At 37.4% G+C, this 15,471-nt stretch overlaps 1 long non-coding RNA gene across 2 annotated transcripts in view; it reads left to right on the forward strand.

Annotated features, from left to right (window-relative positions):
• The window catches only part of LOC140621599 (uncharacterized), a 30,244-nt gene that overhangs the window by 8,688 nt on the left and 6,085 nt on the right, over positions 1-15,471 (forward strand). For both annotated transcript variants that reach the window (XR_012021344.1, XR_012021343.1), the window contains exon 4: positions 5,647-5,770. This is a non-coding gene — a long non-coding RNA (uncharacterized lncRNA). The remainder of the gene's footprint in view (positions 1-5,646; positions 5,771-15,471) is intronic.

The following is a 15,471-nucleotide window of genomic DNA, read 5'->3' on the forward strand; positions in this document are numbered from 1 at the left end:
GATTTCTATCAACATGGCTAGCCTGTTCTAGAACTTCATAAAATAGAATCATACAGATGTTCTCTTTCTTTTCTATTCTTTTTCTTTCTTTCTTTCTTTTTTTTTTTTTGTCTTGTTTCTTTCATTCAACAAACAGCTTTCAAGATCCATCCATGTTGTATCAGCAGCTCATCCTTTTTTGTTTCTAGGTGGTATAGTCCTGTGATAGACTGAGTAATGGCCTCAAACATATCCCCAAAACCCATGAATCTTATTTTATGTTACAGAAGAGACTTTGCAGGTGTGATTAAGCTAAGGAATCTTGAGATGGGAAGATTAGCTTGGATGATTCAAGTAGGTCCTACACCTAATCACAGGAAGAGGAAAAAGAGGGAGAATTACCTCCTGAGAGGGGAAGGCAATATGACTACAGAAGCACAGATCAAGGTGGTGCACTTTGAAGGGGCCACGAGCCAAGGAATATAGGAGGCCATTAGAGGCTGGGAAAGGCAAGGACACAGATTCTCTCCTGGAGGAGCCAGTGCTGCCCACAGCTTGACTTTAGCCCAGAAAGATTCAATACAGATTTCTGCTCTCCAGAACTGTACAATGATAATTCGTGCTGTTTTAAGCCACCACGTTTGTGGTAATTTGTTATAGTGACACAAGGAAACTTATATAATTCCAGTGTGTGGATATACCACAATTTGTTTATTCATTCATCTCTTGATGAATTTGGGGTGTTGTTGCTTGGGACTATTTTAAATAAAGCTGCTAGGAACATTCTTATGTAAGTCTTTGTGTGGATGTATGTCTTATTTATCTTGGTTAAATATACCTAGGAATGGAATTGCTGGGGCATAGAGTAGCTGCCTGTTTAACTTTATAAGAAACTTCCAGTTTTCTCAAGTGATTGTACCATTTTACACCAATGAAGAATGAGACCTGATACCCTTAAAACGAAGAAGAAAGCTAAAGTCATTCACCCCAAAATCTTTCACCCCAGCTTATTGGTGGGTGCGATTTCTGAGTCCTTTCAGGATGGTTCCAGACCTCAGTTGTATTTCCAGAGCCCTCAACATGAGCTCTAATGTAGATTTGTGCCTGTATTTTTTCTTTATTTTCTTTTCTTGAAAAGGAAATAGTTCACCTGCCTAATTGCCCCCATCCTAACTTTTCTCTTCCCTCTGTTCCTGTGCTCCCCATTAGCACGCACTGTACTTTCTCTGTGGGTGGGAGTCACAACCCCAGAGGCCTGGACAACCTGGGGAGCAGGAGCCAGCAAGTCTAGACCTCAGGGTCCTGAGAGGGACACAGGAAACAAGAACGCAGTATGCTGAATGCCTTTCCCATTGGGGCAGTCAACCATATTATTCTTCAGTTAATGGAATTTTCTTACTCCTGTAAGTAGAAAAACACCGGTAGCCCAGATACCGCCCACTACAGTAGTTGATAAAACACTCAAAGGAAGGGGATCAGGGAAGGAGAGGGAAAAACTGCTGGATCTGTTTCTGGGTTTTATCTGGGGATAGGGGGCTGTTTTGTTATTTTTTTTCTTTGTTTTCTTCACCTAAGGAAAATGTGCCAGGGCCACTGCCAACCCTGATCCTTCTAGATTCCAGAAGCCTTCTGAGGTTAAGCTTGAGAACAAAGAGGTGGTTGTTTCCAGATGTGATCTTGGTGAGCCAACTTTTGACACTTGAAAGAGGATCTGGAATTTGGGGGTCAGCTGGTTTATCCTCCCACAATCTTCACATTTGTTCAGATTATGGATCTTTAAAAAATGGTTCATCAGCTTGCTAAAATACTTCTCTCATTTCTTTCCATTTATGATACCATGTAGTGATATTTGTATAGCACATAAACTTCCACATACACACCTTCCATGTGAGCCCATGTTGTGTTCTAGCACACCTTCAGAACCAATGAGTTTATATCTGTATACATCTTGGTCTGCTAGCTGTACTGAGATTGTTGGGAATTCAAGACCCTGGCTATTATTTATGACCTTTTAGGGGCCAAGAAGAGTCTTGTATAACATCAGTGGGGTGGACCCATCCTAAATGTTAGTCCTGGAGCTTGGAGATGGTCCTTTAGCAGTGACTGGTTATGATGCCAGGTTCAGCTAGATGTTGGCCTGGGAATCCTCTTTTATATGGTGGTATAAGTCCTCTCCCTGCCCTGCAGTTGTAATAGCTTTGGAATGTGAGCCCAGCATGTGATATGGGCATGAGTTTGCACAGAAGTAAATCCTCCATGGGAGGTGTGGTAGGTACATAGCCTTGCAAAGGAAGGTATTTGGACAGGCTACCAGGCTTAATGCCAAGGAAGAGGTGGAACCACTCAGTAAACTCACCTTGGCATGGAAAGTGCTACACAGGGTTTTGATGAGACTTTCTACCCAGAGCATCTTCTGTATTGGATTCATAACAACATCAGCCATTTGTTGTGCCAGGCATATTAATACGTGCTCGACCTATACCTACCTCTTGTCTTTACCTTTTCACCCTACCTGGATGTTAGGTAGGGAAACAGTTGAGTGACTCCTTCTAGCTGCCTACATTCTCCTGTCTCCTTCCAAGTTGGCATCCTAAGAACCCGCATCCTGTGGTTCTGAAATGTGCAAGCACTTGTGGGGTGTAAGCACATGCCTGTCCTCTTCAGGTTGAATGGAGTCATTTACTCTTGCTGAGTCTTCTTGTCCTCACCTGTAAACCAGAGAATGTCACTCTCACCTCCTCCCAGGGTGGTGGTGAGGGGCAGAGGAGATCTTGGGAATGACAATGTTTGGTTGACTGTTGAGGCCATATACCCCTGGGTGATTATTGTTCTTGGTTGGGAGGGAAGACTCTTTTAGGCAGATTTTCCTTGACTTACAATGAAGTTTCATCCTGATAAACACATTGTAAGTTGAAAATATCCAAAGTCAAAAATGCATTTAATACACCTGATCTACCAAACATCCTAGCTTAGCCCAGCCAGCTTACACTCAGAACACTTACATTAGCTCACAGTTGGCAAAGCCATCAATACAAAGCCAATTTTATAATAAAGTGTTAGCTATTTCATGCAATTTTTGACTATTTGTACTCAAAGTGAAAAATTAGTTGTTAGTGTGTCAGTTGTTAACCCTTGTGATTGTGATCATGTGGCTTAACTGGGAGTGGCAGCTGCTATGGGCTAGCATCATGAGAGAGAATGGGCCCACATATTCTTAGTCTGGAAAAAGAGCAAAATTCAAAATTCAAAGTATAGTTTCTACAGAATGCATTTTGCTTTTGCACCATCATAAAGTCAAAAAACTCCTTAAGTTGAATCATCCTAACTCTGAGACTATCTGGACTTGTCTTTGGCAGAAAATGGCACCCAGTAAGGAAATTAGAACCCAGAGAGGCAGGTGGTACCCAGGGAGGAGATTAGTACTCAGGGAGGGGAGTTGGTTACCTAGTCAGAAGGCAGATACCAGATGAAAAATTTGTTATTCAGAGAGGAGCATGATGCCCATGGGGAGGTTGTATCTGGTAGGGAGATTTAGGCCTTGAAGATGTTCATGGCCTGATTTAGTCTGTAAAGGGGTCCTAATGGCCAAGGTCATATAAGATGCAAAGAGGCAGTTTGTGCAATTTTTTATTCCTATTTGTATTGAAATAAAGAGCAACAGCACGTCCTAAACCTTTAGTGCTCTGCCCACGGTTAGGTGTTTTAGAACATCCATTTGTCTACAATAGTTTTAGATTTCTGCCCAAGGAACACTAGTTAAAATTAAAGTCAACATTACCGTGATCAAACTGATCTCATATTTCTCCTGCCTGGAAATACCTACAATTCCTTAAAACAATGTTTCAATTTACCACAAGTCCGGTGGCATTTTAAAGTGTAATAAAAAACCCACCCTCCTCTTCCTGCCTCCCACTCCTGGTGTTTTGGAGACAACAGCGAACACACGGACTTTCAATCAAGGGGGTGCTGTTTGTCCCTTATTTTGTGCACCTCTATCTTTGCTGAAGCAGAGTGCTGTGATAAACCTACAGATGCTGGTGAGTCAGATTGGATCATGGGAAGGAAGTGGGCGAGTCATAGTTGAATGATTTTGCTGTGTGCTTTCATATCCACCTGACGTGTTCCAGAGATTGAGTGAGAAGAATCATTAGGTCAGTTTGGATTTGGAGCCATTGATTCAGCCAGTAAGCTCCATGACCTGCCCTCCCTCCATGTGTCTGCATTTGCACCTGCAGCCAGGGTCACTATTTGGGAGGTACATCTCAGTCTGTTAAAATAGTGAACTGCTTTCATGCCGGTTGTCAAATAACCACTAGCTGGACACTTCAGAACCTCCCCCAAGGACCTGTGTCCATTCTTATTGGTAGATGCCTGTTATTACCTTGACTGTTCAATACCTGTCACTTCAGCTTATGGGGCAATTAAAATAAATCCCTGCCCACATAGGTGGTGACAGATGCCATGCCTCCCCTTGCCTGGAAAACTCTCCATGGTTCTTTCAGGATGAAAAGAGGCCCTAACCAATATCTTTGTTTAGGTGATTGAGAAAACCAAATTTGGAGAAGACACTCTATCCTCGTGATGCAAAGACGTGAATTTATGTCTGCTGCTTTTTTCTTGTTTTTCTTTTTTTTTGGTACGAAAAAAGTCACTGGGATAATTCAGCCAGATGAAATAAGCAGACATGTGGCCTAAAAAAAGATGAAGTTTATACAATGAGGCAGGTGCCATCTGGCACAGTAGGAATTCAATGGAGGTGGGATCATTTTCTCTAATGTCAGAACTACCTGGAGTTGTTGTCTATTTGTAGAATCTTGGGAAATGTGGGAGGCAAAATTGAGAAAGCAATTCTAATTCAGAGATTTGAATCCTATATCACAGATGATCACAACTTCTCTAGTGGATGGAACAATATGTTCCCCAGATCCTGCTTCAGAGTCAAGGCACTTATTTCCCCAGCTGTCAGGAAGTTGACTGATCACAGCTAAGTCCTTCCATAGGGTTTCCCCTTGTTCAAAGTCATGCTTTCTCCCAGGGGGCAGCTCCCATCCAGGGGCCCATCAGTGCTGGGCACAGAGGCTCAGCCTTCCCTCTGAAAAGCCTCTCCAGCTCCAGAGTTGCATGTGGGATTAGCTGGGACCCTTTTTCCAAACACATCTCAATTTAACTGTCCTTTCCTCCTGCTTTCACTCCTGCACAGGTGTTGTACCCGAGGGCGTTTCCCATTAAAACTCTAGCCTTCAAACCTCCCTCCCAGATGAGTGCTCCCAGGGACAGTGATCCATCTTCCCAATATCTGCAGAGTATTCTGTTAGAATCTAACAAACAACTAGGTTTAGTCTCATTCCATTTAATCATGTTTTTTATTTATTTATTTATTTATTTATTTATTTATTTATTTATAAGAGAGAGAGAGCAAGCTCACACAAGTGGTATGGAGGAGCAAAGGGAGAGGGAGAAGTAAATTCTCCCCTGAACAGAGCCCTGGGATCATGACCTGAGCCAAAGGCAGAAGACTGAACTACCTAGGCTCCCAACAATAACAATCGGGAGCCATGTGTTATATTTTCTGTTTATTATTCTTTCTTACTGTTTCCTTCTAATTTTTTATATACTTTGTTTTATTTTACTAGATTAATATGTTTAAATTTTTTTTTTTCTTTCTAGACAAACACTGTCCAGTTGAAATATAATGAGAACCACAGATGTAATTTAAAATTTTCTAGCTGTCGCAGAGGCCATGACATCTGGGATCGTCTTAGGATTCTGACTACCATACACATTAAAAAGGGTAAAAAAGTGAAATTAATTTTAGTAATATATATTATTTCATCTAAACTAGTCAAAATATTATCATATCAATATATGTTCAAAGTAAAAATTATGAAGAAAATATTAAAAGTTTTGTTGTATTGCCTTTGAATATGTATTTTACATGTATAGTACATCTCAATTTGTATTAGCCACATTTCAAGGGTTCAATAATCACATGTAACAGACACACTTCTGGAGGTTTGAAAATCTCCATCAAAGTCAAATTCTAGGACATTAGCAAAAATGGCGAAGGACCTCTAAAAATTCTCTCTTCCATAAAAGCAATAAGAACATTGGCAAATAATCTCAGAATCGACTTTTTCAGAACTCTGGAAATTAACCAAAGCCTTGCAGCAATCTGGGGAGCATTTATTCAAGAAAAACAGCTGAATCTTGGTAAGAACAATGAGCTTTGTGTCACTTTAACTTGCCATGTTCCCATATCTCCTCCCTGTCGCTGCAGCAGCCTGGAAATCCAAGAGCCTGTAGGCAGTCACAGTGAAAACTAGCAGCCTGGGAGCTACTGGGGAGTGGGGGTTGCAGAATGGGGTTGGAGCCCCTTCAAAGCCCCATTCTCAGAGAATTGTCATTATTTGACCTGTCTGATGGTTCCTTGGAAGACCCCATTTGCAAGGCTGTCTTTATTTGATCTGACTCAGAACTCATCTAGAACAAACAGCCTTTTCCCCAGGGGTGTGTGTTGAAAAGAATCAGAGGCAATTATTGAACATCACGGCTGCTTCAGGTGGCAGATAACAGTTGGGACAAACAATAGGCTAACCCAAAGACTTAAAGGAAAAGCTGAAGAATGGATGTCCATATGGGGGCTTTGAAATCTCCAACACATCCCTGGTAATGCAGAAGGCCATGCAAATATGTAGGAGTATGTGCCTGTGCAGGGTGGTATGTGTGTTTAGGAAAGACCTGAGAAGTCCTTAGTTCTCCCCACTGGCTAAGATGGAGCTGTAAGGTGTTTGGCTAAATGTTGGATGTCTCCTAAAACACACAGAACTTCTTGGCAGCTACTGGGAGCCTTATTGGTTCCAATCATCTAAAGAATCGTCTCTGTGGAATCATTAACTGACCACTAGGTTAATCGATCAGAACTTCAGTGGCCTCATACAGTAAAGAATATACACTTTACAGAATTAGTGCAGAAAATCCAATAAACAAACAAATGCAAAACAAACTACAAACCTGGGATGAGCTCTGATTTCCAGAGTTGCTACATTATATTATTCTAAATGTCCAATCTTCAATAAAAAGTTATGAGACATTCAAAGAAACAAGAAAGTAGGTCACATACACAAGAAAAAAAGTCACGAGAAATAGTCTGAGGAGACACAAAAAATGAACTTATTATACAAAGTAAATTAGCTATGTTAAATATATTTAAAAGATGTAATTAAAAGGAGGCATGATTAAAGAACTAAGTGGAAAAAAAAGTCTTGTATATATAAAATCTTAAGGAATTCACAAAAAATAAAAGATCAATATATAAAAATCACTTATATTTCTATACATTAGCAATGAACAATCCAAAAATGAAATTAAGAAAATAATTCTGGGGCACCTGGGTGGCTGAGTTAGTTAATTGTCTTACTTTGGCTCAGGTCACCGTCTTAGGGTCCTGGGATCACCTGTGTTGGCTCCCTGCTCAGGGGGTCTACTTGTCTTTCTCCCTCTGCAACCCTCCACCCCACATGTGCATGTGTGTACTCTCTCCCCACCTCAAATAAATCAAATATTTAAAAAGAAAATAATTCCATATTACACTAGCATTCATAAAATACTTAGGAATAAATTTGACAACAACAACAACAACAAAAAAGCAAAGGCTTGCACACTGAAAACTCTAAAAGATTGATGGAAGAAACTAAAGAAGACCTACTCAAATGAGAAGACATCTATGTTGCGGATCAAAGAAAAGCAATACTGCTTAAATTGATTTTCAGGTTCAATACAATCCCTATCAAAATTCCAGCTGCTGCTCTTTGCAGAAGTTGACAAGTTGATCCTAAAACTCATATAGAAATGCAAGGGATCAGTAATAGCCAAAAAAATTTAGAAAAAAAAAAAAGGTAAAAAGTTTGAGGATTAACATTTCCTAATTTGAAAACCTAAGCTGTGTAATCAAGATTGTGTAGTGCTGGCATAAGGATAGACATAGGCAATGGAACAGGATTGAGAATCTCAGGATAAACTCATGCATTTATGAACATACACTTATTTTCAACAAGACTGTGTAGACAATTTAATGGGGAATAGTAATCTTTTCAACAAATGAAGCTGGAAGAACTGGGATATCCACATTTGTAAAAGATGAAAGTGGACCCCCTACCTCATATCACATTTAAAATTTAATTCAAAATGGATCAAAGACCTAAATGTAAGAACTAAAACTATAAAACTCTTGGGAGAAAACACAGGTGTGAAAGAATATCATACTGCATATTGCTAGCCCATGAAAAGATCAAAATTAGAAATCTGAAGTATAGTTTCTATTGGATGCATATTGCTTTCATATCATCTTTACAAAATCAAACCATTGTAAGTTGGGGACCATCATCTGTACACTATCAAAAAAGTGAAAAGAGCAACAGATTGGGAAAAAATATTTGTAGGTGATTTATTTGATAAAGTATCCGGAATAGATAAAGAACCATTGCACTTCAACAATAAAAAGACAGATAACCCAATTTAAAAATGTCGAAGAATTGAATAGATATTTTTCCAGTGAAGATATGCCAATAGCTAACAGGCACATGAAAATATGCTCAATATCATAAGTTATTAGGGAAATTCAAATCAAAACCACAACAAAATACTACTTTACACCCACTAGAATGATTATAACCCAAGACAGACAATAAGAAGTGTTGACAGGGATGTGGAAAAACTGACTCCTCATACATTACCGATTAGAATATAAAGTTGTACAGTTGCTCTAGAAGAGTGTTTTGACAGTTCCTCAAAAAGTTAAACACAGAGTTCCTGTATGACCCAGAAATTTCCCTCCCAGGTACATACCCAAGAAATGATAACATATGTTCACGTAAAACCTTGTACATGAATGTTCATAGTAGCATTATTCATAGTATCCAGAAACTGAAAACATCCTCAGTATCTATCAGTTGACGAACTTATAAACAAAATGTGGTATATACATATAATGGAATATTACTCTGCTATTGGGGCACCTAGGTGGCTCAGGGGTTGAGCATCTGCCTTTGGCTCAGGTCGTGATCCTGGGGTCCTGGAACCAAGCCCCCCAGCAGGCTCCCCAGGGGGAGCCTGTTATCCCTCTACCTATGTCTCTGCCTCTCTCTCTTTGTGTCTCTCATAAATAAATAAATAAATAAATAAATAAATAAATAAATAAATAAATAAATAAATCTATCTTAAAAAAAGAAAAGAAACCAATACCAAAAAAAAATTTTGATAGTGTAGTTATACCACTTAATTTCAAAGTTAAAGAAGACTTAAAATGAAAAAGGATGTTAAAAAAAATCCCTAAAAAGTCTCAGAGGTAGTCTGAAGTAGTAGTCAAGAACTTGGGAAACATGAGACAATGCATATAAAGCAAACATGGTACCTGGCACTTAGTTCTCAACAAGTAATAATTATATTATTTCCATTATCATCATCAACAACAAAATCCAGGATGTATAGAGTTGAGAAGGGAGAGTAAGAGTAATGTAAATTTATCAGGTTGTGGAGATAATAGAAAGGAAAGGGAGTTATAAGTGCCATTTCATTCTTGATGTTGATAGACAAATGTAGGCTAAAATAGGTTTGTTAAAAATTTAAGGATGTCTAATGGAATGTATTTTTTCTTCCATCTCTTTTTTAAGAACTTACTTTTATATTTTAAAAATTGAGATATAACTTACAAACTATAAAATTCAACTTCTTTTTAAAGTGTACAATGTATGGTTTTTTTTAGTATGTTCATAAAGTCATACAACCATCACCACAAAAGAACCTCCATATCCATTAACAATTGTGCCCCATTTCTCCTCCCCCTACCCCGAGCCCCAGCAACCACAATGTACATAGAAATGTACCTTCTATCTTTACAGATCTGCATATTCTGGACATTTCATACTAATGGAATCAAACAATCCGTGACCTTTAATGTCTGATCTCTTTTGTTTAGCTTGATGATTTTAAGGTTCATCCACGTTGTAGCTTAAATCAGTACTTCACTCTTTTTTTTTTTAAGATTTTATTTGGGCTCGATGGGCTTGATCCTATGACCCTGAGATCAGGACCAGAGCCAAAACCAAGAGTTGGACACTTACCCAACTCTCTACCCAGGTGCCCCATACCACAATAGATTAACTGTCTTGATTCTTTCCCTTTTGCCTTCCTACAATCTTATCTTTAAGCCAAAGGGTGATTTTCCCTATTGTTTCTCATCATACTAGAATATAATTCAAGGTCCTTCCAATGGTCGATAGACCTTAGGTGATCTGATTTCTTGGTACCTCTGCCCTTCTACCTCTCACTGTTCTCCTCCCATTCACTTGACTCCAGCCACACTTGCCTCCTACTGTTTCTTGAGTTTTCCAAGACTTTTAGCCTTTTTGGTGCTTGGAACACTTGCTCCACAGCTTCATGGCAGCCTTCCTTACTTCATTTGGTCTTTACTCTGATGTCTCTTCAGAGATTCTCTCTCTGACCACCACCACCATCAATAATAGCAGTTTCTTCCATTCACTCTTTACTGTACATTGTTTTTCTTCATAGTACATACATGTTTGGACTTTGTACTCACAAGAATGCAGATATGATAAAGATAAGTACTTCGTTTTATTTACTCCTGTGTCTTTAGCACCTAGAATAATTGAATAGATGGTTTTATTGTTTACCATCAAAATTAAAAAGATGGGTAAGAACAGTGGCTGTGTAGTCAGTCTCATGGGTTGAAAGATCAGCTTTGCCACCCTTCTGACTGTACAACCTTGGGTAAATTATTCTTATATTTTGATTTCTTTAACTGTAAAATGGGGATAATATTTCATACCTGTGGTGATATTGGGAAAATTAAATGAGATGTTCTATGTAAAATTGTTTAGAATAGTACTGGAATCAGTGTACGCCTTTTAATAAAATTTGGCTCTTATTGTTATTACACAGCATGCTTTTTTTTTTCCCTTGGATGTCTTTATTTGGATTCTTCTTTATTATTTGGTATAGTATCAAGTAATTTTCTCAGAAATGGTAAGGGAATGTAATGGCTCTATTTTCCTGCATTCCAAAAATCTCTTCCTTTGATTATCGTGCTTGACCCATATTAAGTACTTGACAAATATTATCTATTAAATTTAGCATATACAAAATCTTCCCTTTCTTGTCATCTTTATTCTGATCACTTTTCACTGGATTAGACAACTTCTTCAAAATGAATATGGGGTGGTGTATAACTTGAACCGTTGTATGTCCAAGCCCGTTCTTTTTATGATCATACATGAATCCTAGTTTGGCTGGAAACAGAATTCTAGAATTCCATCAGTGTTGTTTCACTCTTTCCACATTTGAAAACTGCAGATGAGAATTTAATTTTAGTTGTCAATAAGTAGTCTTTTGTTTTTGTTTGGAAGTGTGCAGAACTTTCATCTTCATCTTTGTGATAACACAGATGGAACTGGAGGACACTCTGCTAAGTGAAATAAACCAGACACAGAAGTACAAATACTGGATGATCTCACTTATATGTGGAATTTTTAAAAAGTCATATTCACAGAGAATAGAATAGTGGTTGACAGGAGCTAAGAAGTGGGAAAAATGGGAGATGTTGGCTAAAGAGATCTAATATATAGTAGTTATAGTAGTTATATCTTATAACTGAAATTTTGTACCCTTTGGCACTTTGATCTTGGACTTCCCAAGAATTGTGAGAAATAATTCCTGTTTTTTTTTTTTTTAAGATTTTATTCATTTATTTGAGAGAGAGACAGAGAGAATGCACAAGTTAGGGGTGGGGGCAAGGGGCAGAGGGAAAGGGAGAAGCAGTTTCCCTGATGAGCAAGGAGCCTAGTGTGGGGCTTGATCTCAGGACTCTGGGATCATGACCCGAGCCAAAGGCAGATGCTTAACCAACTGAGCCACTCAGGCACACCACTCCTGTTGTTTGTAAGCTACCCAGTGTATGGTATTTTTGTTACAGCAGTCTGAACAGACTAAGACAAGCATGAAACTAGAACTTCTTTTAGTTTTCTCCTGTTCTCTCTAATATTCCCAATGTCTTCCTGTTTCTCCTTCTCTGATAGCTCTCCAAACAGGTTTACTTGTCCCATTGCACTAGGGTTATGTCCTGTGGAATTGGACACATTAAATTTCCATTTAATCCACATTGTATCATATCTGGATAATATTAATCAGAGATTGTAATAAAAGGTTGAGGCTTTTCTTAGTTCCAGCTAGAAGTAGGTTTCTTCCCTATTTTAGTTTTATTTTTGGTTATTTGCTTCTCTACATTTTTTAAATGAATTATAACTTAGTCATTTAACTTTTACCTTATGCAAGTTCATTAAGTTCAGACTTTAATTTTTATAACAATAGAGACGACTGGGGAGGCTGCTACAGAAGAGTGATGCTCCTCTTTTATTATACAAGAGTTGGCATACAAACAGTTTCAGTTGTGCTTTTATTTTTCCTATCATTAGTATGTTATTTTGCTGTTTTCTCAATAAAAGTTTTTATTAAATTCTTTTTGCAACATTTGTGTAATATTGAGTTTATAGGACCATAGGATTAATCTCTCAATAAATATTTTGTTTAAGCTGAGCCCTTTTGTATAATTATCACCATCTGAGTGCTATGGGAAATTTTAAAATGTCTTTATTCTGAACTTCAGAACAGACAGTTTGATTAGAGGGCACAAAACAATAAAACAGAAAAGGTGTATGATTAGGAACGAATTTGAGATAAAAATTAGAGTTTCGAGGTAAAAAAAAAAAAAAAATATATATATATATATATATATATATATATCCAGAGAAGGAAGAAATCAGTGCAGGATGAGATAGTCATCAAATTCTACATGAAGACTCTGAAATTTGCATGGAGCCTTAATCGATGAGCATCATTTGGAAAGGCAGAGAAGTGAAGTCTGGCTTTCCAGATGAGAGGAACAACAAAAGAAATGGTGTTTGTGTGACAGGAAACATCCAGGCTTGATTATATTTAAAGTAGACCACAGAGTCAGAAATTAAATGAGGGACATGGCTGTAGATCCCCTAGGCATCGAAAAGGAAAGAGGGGATTTTTTTTTTTTTAAAGGAGATTTTGAGACAACTTTGTGTCAAAAACAAAATGGGAACTTTCTAGAAAATTTCCACGTCAGTTTGGACTCAAGAAAAACATATTACCTGAATAACTTTTAGAGAAATTGAATTATTATTTAAAACCTCTTCTCAAAGAAAACACTAGTCTGAAGTTTTCAATGATGAATTCACACAAGTATTCAGAGAGCCACACTGATGTTACACAAATGGTCTTGGAAAATAGGAAAAGGAAAAATAATCCAAAACTTGTTGTATGAGGAAAGCATAACCTTGATACTAAAATCTAACAAGGACATTAGGAGGAAGGAAAATTCAAGTCAATAATATTTCAGAACCTACGAGCAAAAATCCCAAAACTGGACAACCAAATTCAGCATTATATAAAAGAGAATTTCTTGACCAAATTAAATTACTCCGAGAACAATATTTGGAAATAAATCAATGTAAGTTACCACGTGAACAAATAAAACTATGATTATCCCAGAGATGCAGAAAAATCTTTTGATAAATTTTGTCATCCATTTAAAGAGTACACATACCATGATGAGCATGGAGTAATGTACAGAAATGCTGAATCACTATATTGTACACCAGAAACTAATATAATGCTATATGGTAACTATACTGGAATTATAATAAAAAACTTAATAAAATGTTGCCATCTATACAAAAATATTCTTAGAAAATTGTGAATGGAAGAGAACTTCTTTGATTAGATGAAATTTATCTAGAAAACAAAACTATAGCAAACACCATACTTATTGGTTAAATGTTGAAAGATTTCCCTTTGAAACTGTGAATAAGACAAAAATGTCCACATATATTCCTACTCAACATTGTACTGGAGCTCCTAGCCAATGAAGAAAAAGAAAAAGACATGGAAATAAAAGATATATAAATTGGAAAGAAAAATATAACTCTCATGATTCATAGATGATATCATAATATGTGTAAAAGATCCAAATGAACCTACAGATATAGAAATGGAAAGGACCAAGAATAGCAAAGCATTCTTTTTAAATTAAATTAAATTAAAAAAATTTAGTTCCAGTGTAGTCAACGTAAGGTGTTATATTAGTTTCAGGTATACAATATTGTGACTCCACAATTCTGCACATTACCTAGTGCTCATCAAGATAAGTGTACTTTCAATCCCCTTCACCTATTTCACCCATCCCCCAGCCACCTCCCATCTGGTAACCATCAGTTTGTTCTCCATAGTTAAGAGTCTGTTTTTGGTTTGTCTCTTTTCTTTCCTTTGCTCATTTGTTTATTAAATTCCATATGTGAGTGAAATCAAATGGTATTTGTTTTTCTCCGATTTTTTTCACTTATCATTATACTCTCTAGATCCATCCATGTTGCAAATGGCAAGATTTCATTTTTTTAAATTAATAATTTTCTACTGTATATACATATATATTCCATATCTTCTTTATCCATTCACCCATAGTTAGACACATGGGCAGTTTCCATACTTTGGCTATGGTAAATAATATGCAATAAACATAGGGGTGTATATATCTTTTCAAATTAGCATTTTCATATTCTTTGAGTAAATACCCAGTAGTGTGATTACTGGGCCATGGAGTAGTTCTATTTTTAATTTTTTGAGGAACCTCCACACCATCTTCCACAGAGGCTGCACCAGTTTGCATTACCACCAACAGTGCATGAGAGTTCCTTTTTCTTCATATCCCTCATCAACACTTGTTGTTTCTTGTGTTTTTGATCTTAGTCATTCTGACAGGTGTGAAGTGATACCTCATTATGGTTTTGATTTGCATTTTCCTAATGATGGGTGATGTGGAGCATCTTTTTATGTGTCTGTTGGCCACCTGTATGTCTTCTTTGGAGACATGTCTCTTCACATCTGCTACCTTTTTCTTTAATTGCGGTTTGTGTGTGTGTGTGTGTGTGTGTGTGTGTGTGTGTGTGTTGAGTGGTGTAAGTTCTTTATATATTTTGGATATCAATCCTTTTTCATCTGCAAATATCTTCTCCCATTCAGTAGGTTGTCTTTCAGTTGTGTTGGTCATTTCCTTTGCTATACAGAGCTTTTTATTTTGATATAGTCCAAATAGTTTATTTTTACCTTGCCTCAGGAGATGTATCTAGAAAAATATCATGGCTGATGTCAGAAACATTACTGCCTGTGTTCTTTTCTAGGATTTTTATGGTTTCAGGCCTCACATCTAGGTCCTTAATCTATATTGAGTTTGTGTATGGTGTAAGAAAGTGGTCCAGTTTCAGTTTTTGCAAGGAGCTGGTCAATTTTCACAACTGTCTTTTTCCCCATTGCATTTTCTTGCCTCCTTTGTCAGAGATTAATTGACCATGTAATCGTGGATTTATTTCTGGGCTTCCTATTCTGTTCCATCGATCT

The sequence above is a fragment of the Canis lupus genome, chromosome 30 (genome assembly GCF_048164855.1).
Source record: "Canis lupus baileyi chromosome 30, mCanLup2.hap1, whole genome shotgun sequence".
Classification (NCBI taxonomy): domain Eukaryota; kingdom Metazoa; phylum Chordata; class Mammalia; order Carnivora; family Canidae; genus Canis; species Canis lupus.